The sequence below is a fragment of the Orcinus orca genome, chromosome 3 (assembly GCF_937001465.1).
Source record: "Orcinus orca chromosome 3, mOrcOrc1.1, whole genome shotgun sequence".
NCBI lineage: Eukaryota > Metazoa > Chordata > Mammalia > Artiodactyla > Delphinidae > Orcinus > Orcinus orca.
This window is the reverse complement of record NC_064561.1, coordinates 173,286,579-173,299,226: the sequence shown is the minus strand read 5'-3', so window position 1 is coordinate 173,299,226 and position 12,648 is coordinate 173,286,579. Positions and strand designations below refer to the sequence as shown.

At 44.4% G+C, this 12,648-nt stretch overlaps 1 protein-coding gene across 7 annotated transcripts in view; it reads left to right on the top strand.

Annotated features, from left to right (window-relative positions):
* Window positions 1-12,648, top strand: part of TRIO (trio Rho guanine nucleotide exchange factor) — a 372,523-nt gene that overhangs the window by 4,583 nt on the left and 355,292 nt on the right. The window contains exon 1 of one of the 7 annotated variants that reach the window (XM_033436575.2): window positions 9,933-9,957. The exons of the other annotated variants lie outside the window; for them this stretch is intronic. The gene's annotated coding sequence lies outside the window, so the exon portion shown is untranslated. Of the gene's footprint in view, window positions 1-9,932; window positions 9,958-12,648 lie in introns of those variants that run through there. 7 annotated transcript variants of the gene reach the window in all.

The window sequence follows — 12,648 nt, the reverse complement described above, 5'->3', positions numbered from 1 at the left end:
GTTTAAGTATGTTTTTCAAATGTATATTAAAAATACGTGATTAGGGTGGCCTTTTCAGACCTCTTAAATGTTGTGATAGATTTGGGATTTGTTTCTAAGTGAAAGATGTGTTTGGAGCTGTTATAATCTAAATCAGCTCTATCTGATATTTAAGTTTATTTACTTGACTCCTCTACTGAGAAAATTTTCTCTCATATCCTTGGTGGAATTCCAGAGAAAAGTCAAATTCTTACTCAGTACTGCCTAGTAAAGTCACTTATGTTGCTAGGGATGAATTGTGTTTTACTATAAAAAGCAGTCTTAACAACCCCCTTCTTTCCTCCTCGGTTCTATCATGAATTGGTTTTTGTTTCCTTAAGTGCATTGTCTTGACAAATTTTTAGTAGCGCCGCTGGCAGAGCAGTAGCTACTCTGTGGATGGTGAAGAAATGGTTTTGGGTGAGAACCCTACTACGTTGCCCTGAAAGGTAGTGGTACCTCTGACGCCGCTGCTCATTTCTTCCTCTTGCGAGTGTTCGGCTGAGTGGACTTGGGTGAACTGACTGGGGTGACTGTGTTGTTTGTCTTGTGGACAGAGATGCTGTCTTTTGTATCTTCTCCCTGCTTCTCAGCCCCGCTGAAGCCTCACTCGTGGGCAGTGAATAGGATGGGCCCACGGGTGCAGAAGGGGTGAGAGGGATTAGATGGTACAGAGACAGAGTTCTCTTTTGTTCTACTCCGGATTCTGCTGGTGAGCTGTCCAGCAAGCCCTGGGCAAGGGGATGAGCATGCATGGGAACCTTCCCAGTGTGCCTTGCGAATGGGAATTCTGGCAGATGTATCGTTATTATTATTATTCACCTGGAGCCATTCTGGGTATCGCTATCGCTGTGTCTCTGAATTAGGGCAAAGGAGCAAGGCTGTGTGGATCAGGACCCCGCAGGGTGCCTTCCCCTCTGCCTACTCTCCATGGCCCTGGGCTCCTGTGCCCGCTGTGGAGGCACTGCGCACCCGAGCCTCTGGCTCCTGCCCCTGACACAGTGCTCAGCCCCGACCAGACCGCGATGCCACTCCGTCTCTGCCACTTGAAAAAGAGGAGACCCTGGCTAGAGTTGCCAACGCCGTCTCCCAGCATTGTGGCATCCTCGAGCCTTCCGCACAGACGGTCTTGTTTATGGGAATTCTTGCCCCAGCGGTTAATGGTTGGCGAGTGCCTGAGTCTCATCTTCACTTCTTATTTGGTAATGGAAGCACGCAGTTTGCTTACGGAATAGTTGTTACCTTAATTTCCTCTTTTTTGTTCCCTTTCCACGTAAGGAAGCCCCTGGAAACCCAATTTCTGAACCACCTGCCCTCTGGGAAAGGTTGTATGTCTGGGGCGAGAGCGAGAGTGAGAGTAGGGTGTGTGGACTTTCAAGCGCAAGGTGTAGGGGCTTGAGCTGGAGAAAGGCGTTTCTCTGGGGTTTCTGGGGTTTTTTCCTTGTGAGACCTCCTGGTCAGTCTGGACTATTTGGTCTAATGCCAGATGTGCTCTGGCAATGTGAAACCTCCTTTTGGTGATAAATATACTTGACTTGTAGATTGCTGACTTTTTTGATCAGCCACACGTCTACTCTTCTCTGGTTGGGGAGGATTGCAGAGTAATCTATAGAGCAGATCTGTGTTTTGGAAGCATCACACTCTTTGGGCTCTGTCATAAATTGGTACATTTTAACAGTTACCCTGACAGGGGAAGCTTTAATGAAAACGTTAGTGAGCACACAGAGTAGATTCTTGGTCTAGGGTACTTTGCGTTAGCAGTGTCCGCTTGAGTTCCTCAGGCTTATTTTCTTACAGTTTGTAGCCCTGTTGTGGACAGCGATGAATTGCACTCGCTTTCTCTTCAGGAGGGGTTTCTGCAAGGTCCTGCCAGCTGCATGGCCCTCCCCTCTTTTCCTTCAGTCTCAGGAAGGTACTTGGTATGCTGCTCTGTTCCTGTCCGGCTGCTGGGAAGGGCTAAGGCCCTTTGCTGTCTGCTGTGGTTGTTAGCATTAAAAGGAGTAGGTGTGAACAGATAAACTGGTACATCCATTCAGTTGATGCTGAGTGAAGGAAGCCTGTTTCAAAAGGCTACATAGGGTTCCACTTGTGTGACATTCTCAAAAACATAGAAATGCAGGGACAGAGAACAGATTGGTTGATTGCCAGGAATTAGTGGTGGGGAGAGCGTGACCACAGAGGGGCAGTGTAAGGGGCACTTTGAGGGATGATGGAACTGTTTTGTATCCTGGCTGTGGTGGTGATTCTATATATTAAAATTCATAGAACTGTACATGGAAAAAAGAATCCAGTTGTACTGTATTATAATGTAAAACATAACATAAAAAGAAAGGCTAACCACAAACTGGGGGAGAACATTTACATTACAAATCAGACAAAGAATTATATATACAGGATTAAAAAAAGGCTTCCTCAAATCAATAAGGAAGTAGACAAACAGACAATTCAAAGTACAAAATGGCCAACACATATTCAAGGAAATGCAAATAAAAACTGTGAGATACCAACAAAAGTCAAATCTAATAGAAGTCATTTGTCTAGGTGAACTTGAACAAAACTGAGTTATTTTAGAAAGATTTTTTATTGATTTTAAGGATAGCAAGAGTCAGAGTGACCTCAGTGGGACCAAACTTCCTGAAACGTCTAGGGGTCGCCTAGAGAAACTTTGAAGATAGTTACGGGGAAGTAAAGATCCTTTTCTTGGATTCTGTAAGAAGCGTAACTTGGGAGTCCATTTGGCATATAAGTCAAGTCTGGGGACTTAAAAAAACTATCAGTCACCTGCTTCCAATTTTCCCACTCCAGTGAGTTTTGCTGCTGTCCAGATAGAAAAAGAGTAGCACATGCAGGTGGTCCGCTGTGCCTGGACATTCCTGGTGTTAAAGAAGGAATTTCTAGGAATAAGTTTCATTTGGGGGACGGGGCGTTGTTCCTGCATTAATACCTATGTGAGGTCATTTGCCCTCTGTTCATGGACCTTCCTGTATGTAATTGACTCTGAAGCTCTGTGTTTTCGCCGTGTTGACGGTTAATGAATGAATTTATAAAGTGTTAGTTTCCCCACTTAAGACTCATAACCATAAAATAAAACTGAACTTGAGAAAAACACAATTCAAATTTAAAAGTATGATCCTCAAATATTTTTAGATAGGTTTTGTTGGTGTCTTGTTTTTCTTTGTGTGTGTGTGTGTGTGTGTGTGTGTGTGTGTGTGTATCTTGGAAAAGTCATAACACACCCCACTTTGGAATTCTGTGGAATGGGTGGTTTCAGTGCAAGAAGAAATGAATATATCAGAGACTGATTAAAAAAAATAAATTTATTTATCTATATTTGGCTGCATTGGGTCTTCATTGCTGTGCGCGGGCTTTCTCTAGTTGTGGCGAATGGGGGCTACTCTTCGTTGCTGTGCGCGGGCTTCTCATTGCGGTGGCTTCTCTTGTTGCAGAGCACGGGCTCTAGGTGCGCCGGCTTTAGTAGTTGCGGTACGCGGGCTCAGCAGTTGTGGCTCGCGGGCTCTAGAGCACAGGCTCAGTAGTTGTGCAAGGGCTTAGTTGCTCCGCGGCATGTGGGATCTTCCCAGACCAGGGCTCGAACCTGTGTCCCCTGCATTGGCAGGCGGACTCTCAACCACTGTGCCACCAAGGAAGTCCCACAAAGACTGATACTTGAAATCTATCTTAAAAGAACCCATGTTTCTTAGTATATGTGAAGAGACATGTATAAATGATGTGTGTTTTAATTTTAATTTGAAATTTATGCCTATGAAAAGTCTGTGAGAGTTTGGTCAAAACAGTATCTATTTACAATTGTTTTCCATCGTTGATTCCTTTTACTTCACTTCGTCTTCTCGCGCTGACCCACATCTTCAGGGATTCCTTTTTCCTTCATTGCTTTTGCTGTTGAACCCCATGTCTGCAAACCCAAGCAGGGTACTCCTGGGCCATTTGGATTCCAAAAGGTGTATGTTTTCTTACTAGCTTTTACTGTTAGTTAATCCTTGTCCTTCATGGCAGATGTGCTAGGATCTTCAGGAATAACAAAATACATGTTGTTTTTTGGATAACTTTATTAGTTTAGCTTTTAAATGATAAGGACAAAAAGTACAATTCCTCTATCATTCATTCTGAAGGTGCACACAAATATATTGGGAAGCAATACTTTGATTAGAATGTTGCTGTAAGTATTTCTACTGAACTAGAGTCACTCATACGGTGAAATCTCTAAAGTTTAAATTGTCTAATATTTTGGCATCCTAATAACGAACAGATTCCTCATGTCTAATACTAAAATAGATGTTTCTTGCTTGTAGGAGCTTTTTTTTTTTTTTTAAATTCATGATTATGAGAAATCCCTTCCAGCCGTCTCTGCCCTTTTCAGGACCACAGTGATGATAGCTGGCATGCAAGGGACCGTTACTAGCTCCAAAAAGCCAGATTGCACAGAGGCAGAGTATGTTTCACACATTTATTTCGGAGTTATTTCACCTCCATTGAAATGTTGTTGCACTGTCCTAATATATCTTGGGTTCAGGAACGTTGAGAACCGGTGCTAATTCGATGGTTTCCAGGCCAATCTGTTTGCTTCACGTGACAGTTCCGTTCACGTGTCCCTGGACGGGAGCCTCTGGGAGAGCAGCTCCTCACGGGACTAGTGAGCTTAAGCGTTTTCTTAGCTGGCTGTGTACCTGTTTCTTTCCTGATATTTAACCGCAGTCTGAGAGATGCAGGATCTGCAGGGTTCGTTGTCGGGCATCTCTCGTCTCCATGGCATTGCTTATAGGTCCTGTCTCAGCTCTGCTGGTTGCTGAACACACAGAAGGGGACAGCCTGTTGGTGAGATGGGACCTGCCCCCCTGAACCAAATTACTGGAAACCTTTGACTGTAGACCCTTAATGCAGGATTAAGGTGGGATGATGGTAGATTTCCCGTGACAGCTTGCAGTGTGGATCGGGGGCTGTTTGGGGGGCAACTAGGATGATGGGCAGTCTTGGAACAGCCCTCTGCCTCTGCACGAGCTTTGCTGTAACCTAAATCTTTAGCAGCAGCTGCCAGATCAGCGTGGGAGGGAGGACCCCCAGCCGTCAGGGGTCAGGTAACACCTTTGGAATTAGGCTCCATAAGCGGGTAAAATAAGTGCATCCGGAAAGCAGTAACCTGCTTGTAAGGTCAGAGGATGATATTTAAAAGAGGTTTATTTTCTTGTCTCCACATGTTATTAATGCCAGTCGTGTCCTTCAAGAAAACCTGGTAAAGTCTTTCTCTTAACTGTTATCTCTGCTGCTGCTACCATCTGAGTGCCTGTGATTCGAGATGCTGTGCAGGTGTTTTATATACGTTTTCTTATGTAAAATCAAATTCCCCCTTCCAGCAGGTGGATGCTATTTCTGGGTTAGGATGAGGATCTCAGCCTCTGGGGAGGTTGAATGACTGCCCCAGTTTGCACTGCTTGTAGGGGCTGAAGCTGGAATTTAAACCCATGGCTGCCAGACCACAAAGCCCTGACATGCCATTTGCTTCCCTGATGGAGGGAGAGAGTAGAAATGACCCTCACTCTGTACAGCATCCCACAAGGTACTGGGTTGTAACTTTCAGATCTTTAAAGCTGAATATGTATATCCTTGTGTGTTGAGGATGGAAGCTGTAATTTAAAAGTCTCACACCAAACAAAAGTGGAATGAAAGATTCCAGGGTAGAGCAAGCATTTTTTTCACGTTGGTCTGAGCCCTATAATTTAGCTTCTATGCCTTTCCTTTTGTCACCTAATTAAAAATGATGTTCCTTTTTACATAAATAACCCTGGTAAGCCCAGCTTTCCCACTGAGGTGTATTGAGTTTTCCTGGCTCCCAGCTGTTTCTGTCTGGGGAGGACTCCTGTGGAAGTGCTGGTCCCTGTTTCTCTGGCTGTGGACTTGGCCGGGGAGGAAGTCTCTGCGGCGGTCAAGGTCAGCTGTCAAGGTTAGCGGAGGGAGGTTTGGGAAGGGCGGGGAGAGGCTGGCCGGGGAGGGAAGTTTTTTCAGCGGGTTGATGTGTGTGACATCTTATAAAGATTACTGGGTCTTCCTTTCTGATTGAAGAAGGGAGCCCGGGTGGGGGAGTGGGGAGGGGCCAGAAGCTGTTAAGCTGCTTTGTCCGGGACAGTTTTATTATAAGGTGGGTGTGGTCACTCCTGGGATCTTTCTGTGTAGCTATTTTGTTGCAGCCACTCATGTCTGTGCTGTTATTCATGGAAATGTGCCCATAGATGATGAATGTTGTGGTCATGGGGAATAGATTTATTTTCCACCATCCTCTTTTAGTGAGATAAGTCTCGGGCATGTGTTCTAGGCTTTCCTACATGTGGGGTGCATTTTCGTCAGTCACACCTCATCCCGCCGTCCCCAAACTGTAGCCTGATTTTATGCGATGCTTCAGGTTTACTGCACGTGCAGGTCCCAGCAGCATTTCCACACTGGGAATTTGATCAGTTTTCATGTGTCTCTGAGTAACTCCACATCTACCTTGGACTTTTACTATTTCAGTCAGAGGATGGTTGAAATGCTGGTGTCTTGGATGTAGACATTATATAACCGGAAGGTGTATTGTACTCTTAAAATCTGCTTTTCATTTCCTCCTGGTTTACTCAAGGAGTTTCTAAGTTTCAGGTTTTTTCATTTTTGTTTAATTCTCGCTTTTAAAAAATTTCTAGAATTACAAAAGTAGCACTGGCCTGCTGTTTAATGGGAGAGTGTGCTTTTGACCTGCTATTTTAGTTTATCTTTGATTTTAAACCAACAAAGGAGGTACAAGGCTGAAATCCATATCAACTTAGTCGAATTGAGATTTCACTGTATGTATCATTTTCGGCTGTTTAGTTGGTTCATGTCTTCATTGTTGATTACATTTAAAGTTTGTTGAGGTTTTCTTTTTGGGGGGGCGGGAGCAGGTAAGTTTGTTTTGAGAAGCCAGTATTCATGTTCAAAGAACTCATATTCCCCAGTTGTTACTATTTCACCTCAGGTGCATCACCTACCCCTCCCCTCCCCACACCCCTCTAGATACACACACACATACACGTACATATATGTTTTGTATATATTAAATTTACATATTACTTTGTTTCTGAACCATTTGAGAGTAAGTTGCAAGGTGATGGTCCCCTTATCTGTAAAAGGTGGCTCGATAGTATTGTCTAAGAGCAAGGACATTCTCTTACAGTAGTGACCCAAATGGTTAATTTTGATGTAATATTATTATATAAATCTGCTGACTTTACTAAAATTTTACCAGTTCTTCCAGAAACTGTTGGCGATTAAAAAATTATTGGTGGCCCAGCACTCTATCCAAGACCACATATTACATTTAGTTGTCATGTCTCTTTGGTTTTAATTTGGAACATCTCCCCAGCCTGTCTCTTCTGTTACTTTGACATTTTTGAAGATTCTAGTCACTTCTTTGGAAGACTGTCCCTTGGTTTGGGTTGTATGATTCCTAGGTTCAGGTCGTGCACTTCTGGCAATAAGGGCTGTGTCCTTCCCCGAGTGCCCTGTCAGGGACACAGCTGTCAGCTGCCCCATTGTGGGACATTTGTTCAGTTTGGTCATTTGATTTAGGTGGCGACTACCAGGTTTCTCCACTGTATTTTTCCCTTGTAATTAGTGTCTTGTGGGGAGATAATTTGAGACTATGTAAAATCCTGTTCCTTTCCCGACTTTCATTTGCTGGTTGTCTCCGTTAATGGCTTTTGCCTGAATCAGTGATTACTATGATGGTTACAAAATGGTGATTTTTCTAACTTCATTATGTCTTCTGTATTTCGTTGGTTTTCGACCGTAAGGCAGAGCCTCTCCTTCTGCCCTACTTATTTATTTATATAAGTGTGACCTCATGAATTCCTGTCTTATTCAGTGGGTTATAATCCTTTGTTATCATTATTTAGTTTAATGCTTAACTTGTCCAAGATCTGGCCATGATGTCCTTTCAGGCTGGCTCCTTTATCTTCTGTGACATGTTCCCATCATTTTTGGGGCACTTTGTTATTTTCTGACACAGTAAAATATTCCAGGCTTATGTTGTCCTTTCCTTACTCCAACCCTGAAATCAGCTGTTCTCCAAGGAGCCCTGGTTCATTTTAGCAGGAAACAGCATTAAGAAACTCAGTCTGGGCACTAAGTGTACTTACTGCTACAGGGGTTTCATTGCTTCTAGAACCTCTCAGTGCACAGAGCTAGGAAGTGGGCAGTACGTATGTGTGTATGTCCACACATACATGTATGTACACACACACAGTGTCACATGCACACGTGCCGCTTTTTCTGCACCTGTCTGTCTAGAATAAAAACCATGATTTGCTACTCATGCCTTCAATTCCAGTCCAGTACTACAAACTGCATTTCAGTCTTGCCCTTCCCAAATTTGTAATTCCTTTCTCTGATGGTGAAGGCTCCTTTTATCCTCAGTGTCTTTGCTGATTTACTCAGTCCTAGAAAATGCAGTAAGCAGTTTCAGAATGCTGAGCAATACCACTGTGATTAAAAGGAACCTACATCTTCAAGTTGAAACTGTTCAAATCGGCAGTTAGCGGTCAGCTTCTGTTCAGCTCTTTGCCTTGTCACTTAGTCACCCAAAGAAAACAGATGAAGTCATGCCTGGAACTCCCCTGAGGCATGTTTAAGAAAAGAGCTGCCAGACTCCATCAAACAGCTCACTTTCTGGGGATGTGGAAGTGCAAAATTGAAAAATAAGGAGTTGCCAAAAAAGAAAGGGAGATCGATTTCTAATAAGTATGGTTTATAAAGCTGACACCTGTTGTGGGAAAAACACTTTATCATCTTCATTTCCATATACTAATTGCTGGAAGAGAGGAGGAAAAAGGAAAGTGTTGAGATAATAAGAATGAATGAGGAGACGTGAGGGATGGTCTGGGACCAGGTGTGTGTTAGGACCAGGATGGAGCAGTGGTGGTCCTTTCACAGGAACCCATCACATGCTCCGAGTAGGGGGAGGAGCTGAGTCCCTCTGGAGTAAGTCATGAGTCACGACTTGGGAGACCTGCTTGCTGCCCTTCATTGACCAAATGTTTCTTCCCGGAAACCACCTGCAGTAAATTTCATGCCGCTGTGTAGTGTCTGCTGTAGCGCGGGGTTTCTGGGACGTGTGTGTGTGCACTCGGTTCCAGAAACCGTAGACCACTGGGTGCAGATCTTTCTTATGGTACAGGCAAAGTGAATATTGGCTGGTCAGTGTTTTGCTCCATTAAATGATGACATAGAACATGGGCCCTTGATTTGGGGAGACAGTCTCGATTTCGTATATTGTGTTCTGTATTTTCTGTGACTGTCCTCATGCTTGTCAGAGTGTGCTGTGGAATATTTAGCCTCTGGACCTCTACAGGCCCTTCCTACAACTAGACATTTTAGCAAGAAGAATCATAATTTGCTTATTAATGTTTTAAGGGTGAAAGCCTTTTGATTTAGAAAACTTGGGGAGTAAAAGGTCATGATTGCTAATTGGTCAAGCATTCTGGGGAAGGACGTGGGTGCTGAAGACGGTCTGGAATTAGCTAGTGGTGATGCTTGCACACATTGTGAATAAACTAAACCCCACTGAATGATAGCACTTTAAAAGGGAAAATTTTATAGTATGTGAGTTACATAGCAATAAAAAAACGTTATGGCTAAATGGGCAATATTTCAGATTCTTGAACAGCTTCATTTATTGTGTGCTTAAGCCACCAGCTGTTTAATTTTCATAGCCGTCTGCAAGGTAGGCAGTGACATCCAGTTTTATACCTGAGGGAGGGGACTTAGCGAGGGCTTTTAACTTCCTGTAGGTTAGTAGCTAGTAGGGGTGGCCAGGAGGATGCTGAGCGCGGTGTTTGTTCTCCCCCAGGTGGGTGTCCCCGGTGGAAAGCAGATGCCTGCGGATGGTTTCTCCCGCTGCGCCATGCGTATCACACTGAGGTATGTGACACCATCCAGGGAGCTTTCTATGTCCCTTTTTTTGGTGTCAGGGAGAGGAAAAATAAGTCACTCCTCTTTGAAGGAGGGCGTTGTGGATAAGATTTGGTTGGGCTCCAGTTGTGATTTGATGGTACCTTTGGTAATTTCTTAGAAAGCGTTGGATTAACTGTCCCGTTGAAAATTTCAGGGAGTCTCAGTCAAAAAGAAAAGGACGGACTTTGCTTCCCAGTAAGTGGTGTATTTGGGGACAGAGAAGGGCACACCTGAAGTGGTTCAAGCCGGTGATACTTAGTCTCCCTCGTAGCGTCCTGGGGGAGTTGAAGGGAGAGGAGCTCGGCGCTCTGCTCCTGCTGAGCATGGCCTGGACATTAACAGTTGCACCCAGTGTCCTCCTGCTCCTGTGAGCTCTGTATTTTTTTTTTTTGCGGTACGCGGGCCTCTCACTGCCGTGGCCTCTCCTGTTGCGGAGCACATGCTCCGGACGCGCAGGCTCAGCGGCCATGGCTCAGGGGCTCAGCTGCTCCGCGGCATGTGGGATCCTCCCGGACCGGGGCACGAACCCGTGTCCCCTGCATCGGCAGGCGGACTCTCAACCACTGCGCCACCAAGGAAGCCCGAGTTCTGTATTTTTGAACATTGGAGTCAGCTCTGCTCACTCGCATACACGACCAGGAGTACGTGTTAGAACTCCAAGACTGAAACTGTATTAATTTGCATAAAATCGCATATGCTCTGTTCAAGAATTTTCATTGTGCCTGTTTTAGAATTGAGTTGATACTTCATAGAGAGTATGTTAGCGTCACTTAAAAGGAGACGTCTCAGAAGAATTTGTGTGGCTTTGAAATTACTTTTGGGCGAGGTCCCTGAAAGAAAGGAACCACTGAAGACTTTCGTTCTTTTTAGCATTTTGAAACTGTTTCTCCTGATTATGTACATTAAAAACATGTAAAGCAGGTTGGGGTTTTGTCTGCTGTGTAGCATGCCTGCAAGGGGACCAGAGGTCTGGTGGAACGAGAGCCTTCCTGCTGGGTGGTGACCTTTTTATGATGTTTGGCCTGTCGTCTTTGTTTCTCAGTTTCAGATGCCCAGCTCAGAATTACTTAGCACTTGAAGTGGTTTTCATCTTCAAAGGACTTTATGGGCATTATTTAATATACATGGCACTGTGTAATGAATGAGCTGTTTATCCTTTGAGCAGTGTCAGTATGCCAGGTGCCATACAGCTGGAGAAGACAAAAATAATATTCTGTCCGGTGGGAGTTTGTATTCTAAAGAGGCAAGATGATTAGGCAGATTCTCTCTTTTGGCCTCTTTTTAAAAATGTGCTGGGGAATAATGTAGAAATTAAAATTATAAGAGGTGATCAACTAGCTCAAGTCCACCTAATTGGAATTGCTCTCAAGGTGAAAATGAAATTTGAGATGCTCTTAAAAAAGACCTAGTCTATTATCTCTCACTTATCACACATTTTTTGACATACATAGTATTTTTCCTGTTTACAGATGAGGATTTTGCTAAAGCTAGGGCAGATTCATTTTTAATTCTCTTTATACCACCCCCAAATCCTGTTTTTCTTTACCTGGTGTAGGGATGTGCTTTGCAACCAAGGCTGCGTGTGAGCCACAAACGCAGTTTTCTGAGTTTCCGACTGGGTCAGTCCGTCCACCCTAGCTGGGCTGGCTGGCCTCAAGGGAAGCTTCTGGACCGCTTGCCCCGTCAGCCTCTCGAAGGCCCATCGCACACCCCACGCTGTGTCTGTGTTCTTGCCCCTGTCTGTGTGTTTGGTGTTCCGTCCTCTTCCTGGTTTTCCTATAACTGACTGTCAAGCATCACTTCCTTTAGGAAACCACCTGTCTGTCTTCTGGCCTCCCTGGCCATCAGTGTTGGCGTAGTACCTTGTGTAGACCGTGTTCTGGTTCTGGGTCTTTGGGTCGTAAGTGTTTCCCGTGAGTGTGGGCTGCTGGGCCTCTGGGCCTGGGCAAGCTCCAAGGAGAGGCAAAGTAAATGCCTGTTGTGATTTATACCGGTGGTTCCTTAACCCAGACTGTATCAGAATCACCTAAAAAGTTAAAAAAAATTACAAATCTCCAGCGATTTTCATTTCGTAGTTCTAGAATAGGGCCCTAGAATCTGTATTTTGAAAAAGCCTTACTGGTAACTCAGATGCACAGCTAGGAAGAGGAACCTCTGAGTTATGCCGAGGTGCACATATTGGTTATGGGTTATGGGGCCGTGGCCAGTTTTGGTTAAGGTATGATACGTGCGATGTGCAGAACCATTTCACTTCCATGCCTAGAGGGAATGGAGAACGTGAATGTGGTCCGTTTATGACGGGACATCCTTCCTGAAGGAGAAGACTCTGGCTCATTGAGGAGCTCGCTGACCAGTCTGGTTTTCTGTTGTGTGAACAGACTGAGTGCACAATTGGCCCACCAAACTTGCATTTGTAGTCACCGTGTTGCCACAGAGATGTTATGTAGTATTGAAGGAGATTAGAGAAATCACATCGTAAATTATCAGAACAGATGGCTTGTAATTTAACACTCTCCTAGCTCGTATTCTTTGTACTGGTACTTGAGAACACTTGAAAATATCTGTTCTTACTTTGTTTTTCACCTTTAAAAATGGCAGAGTTCATACCATGATTTAAAATGGAGATAATGTATGCCACACACACAGTATACAATGGCA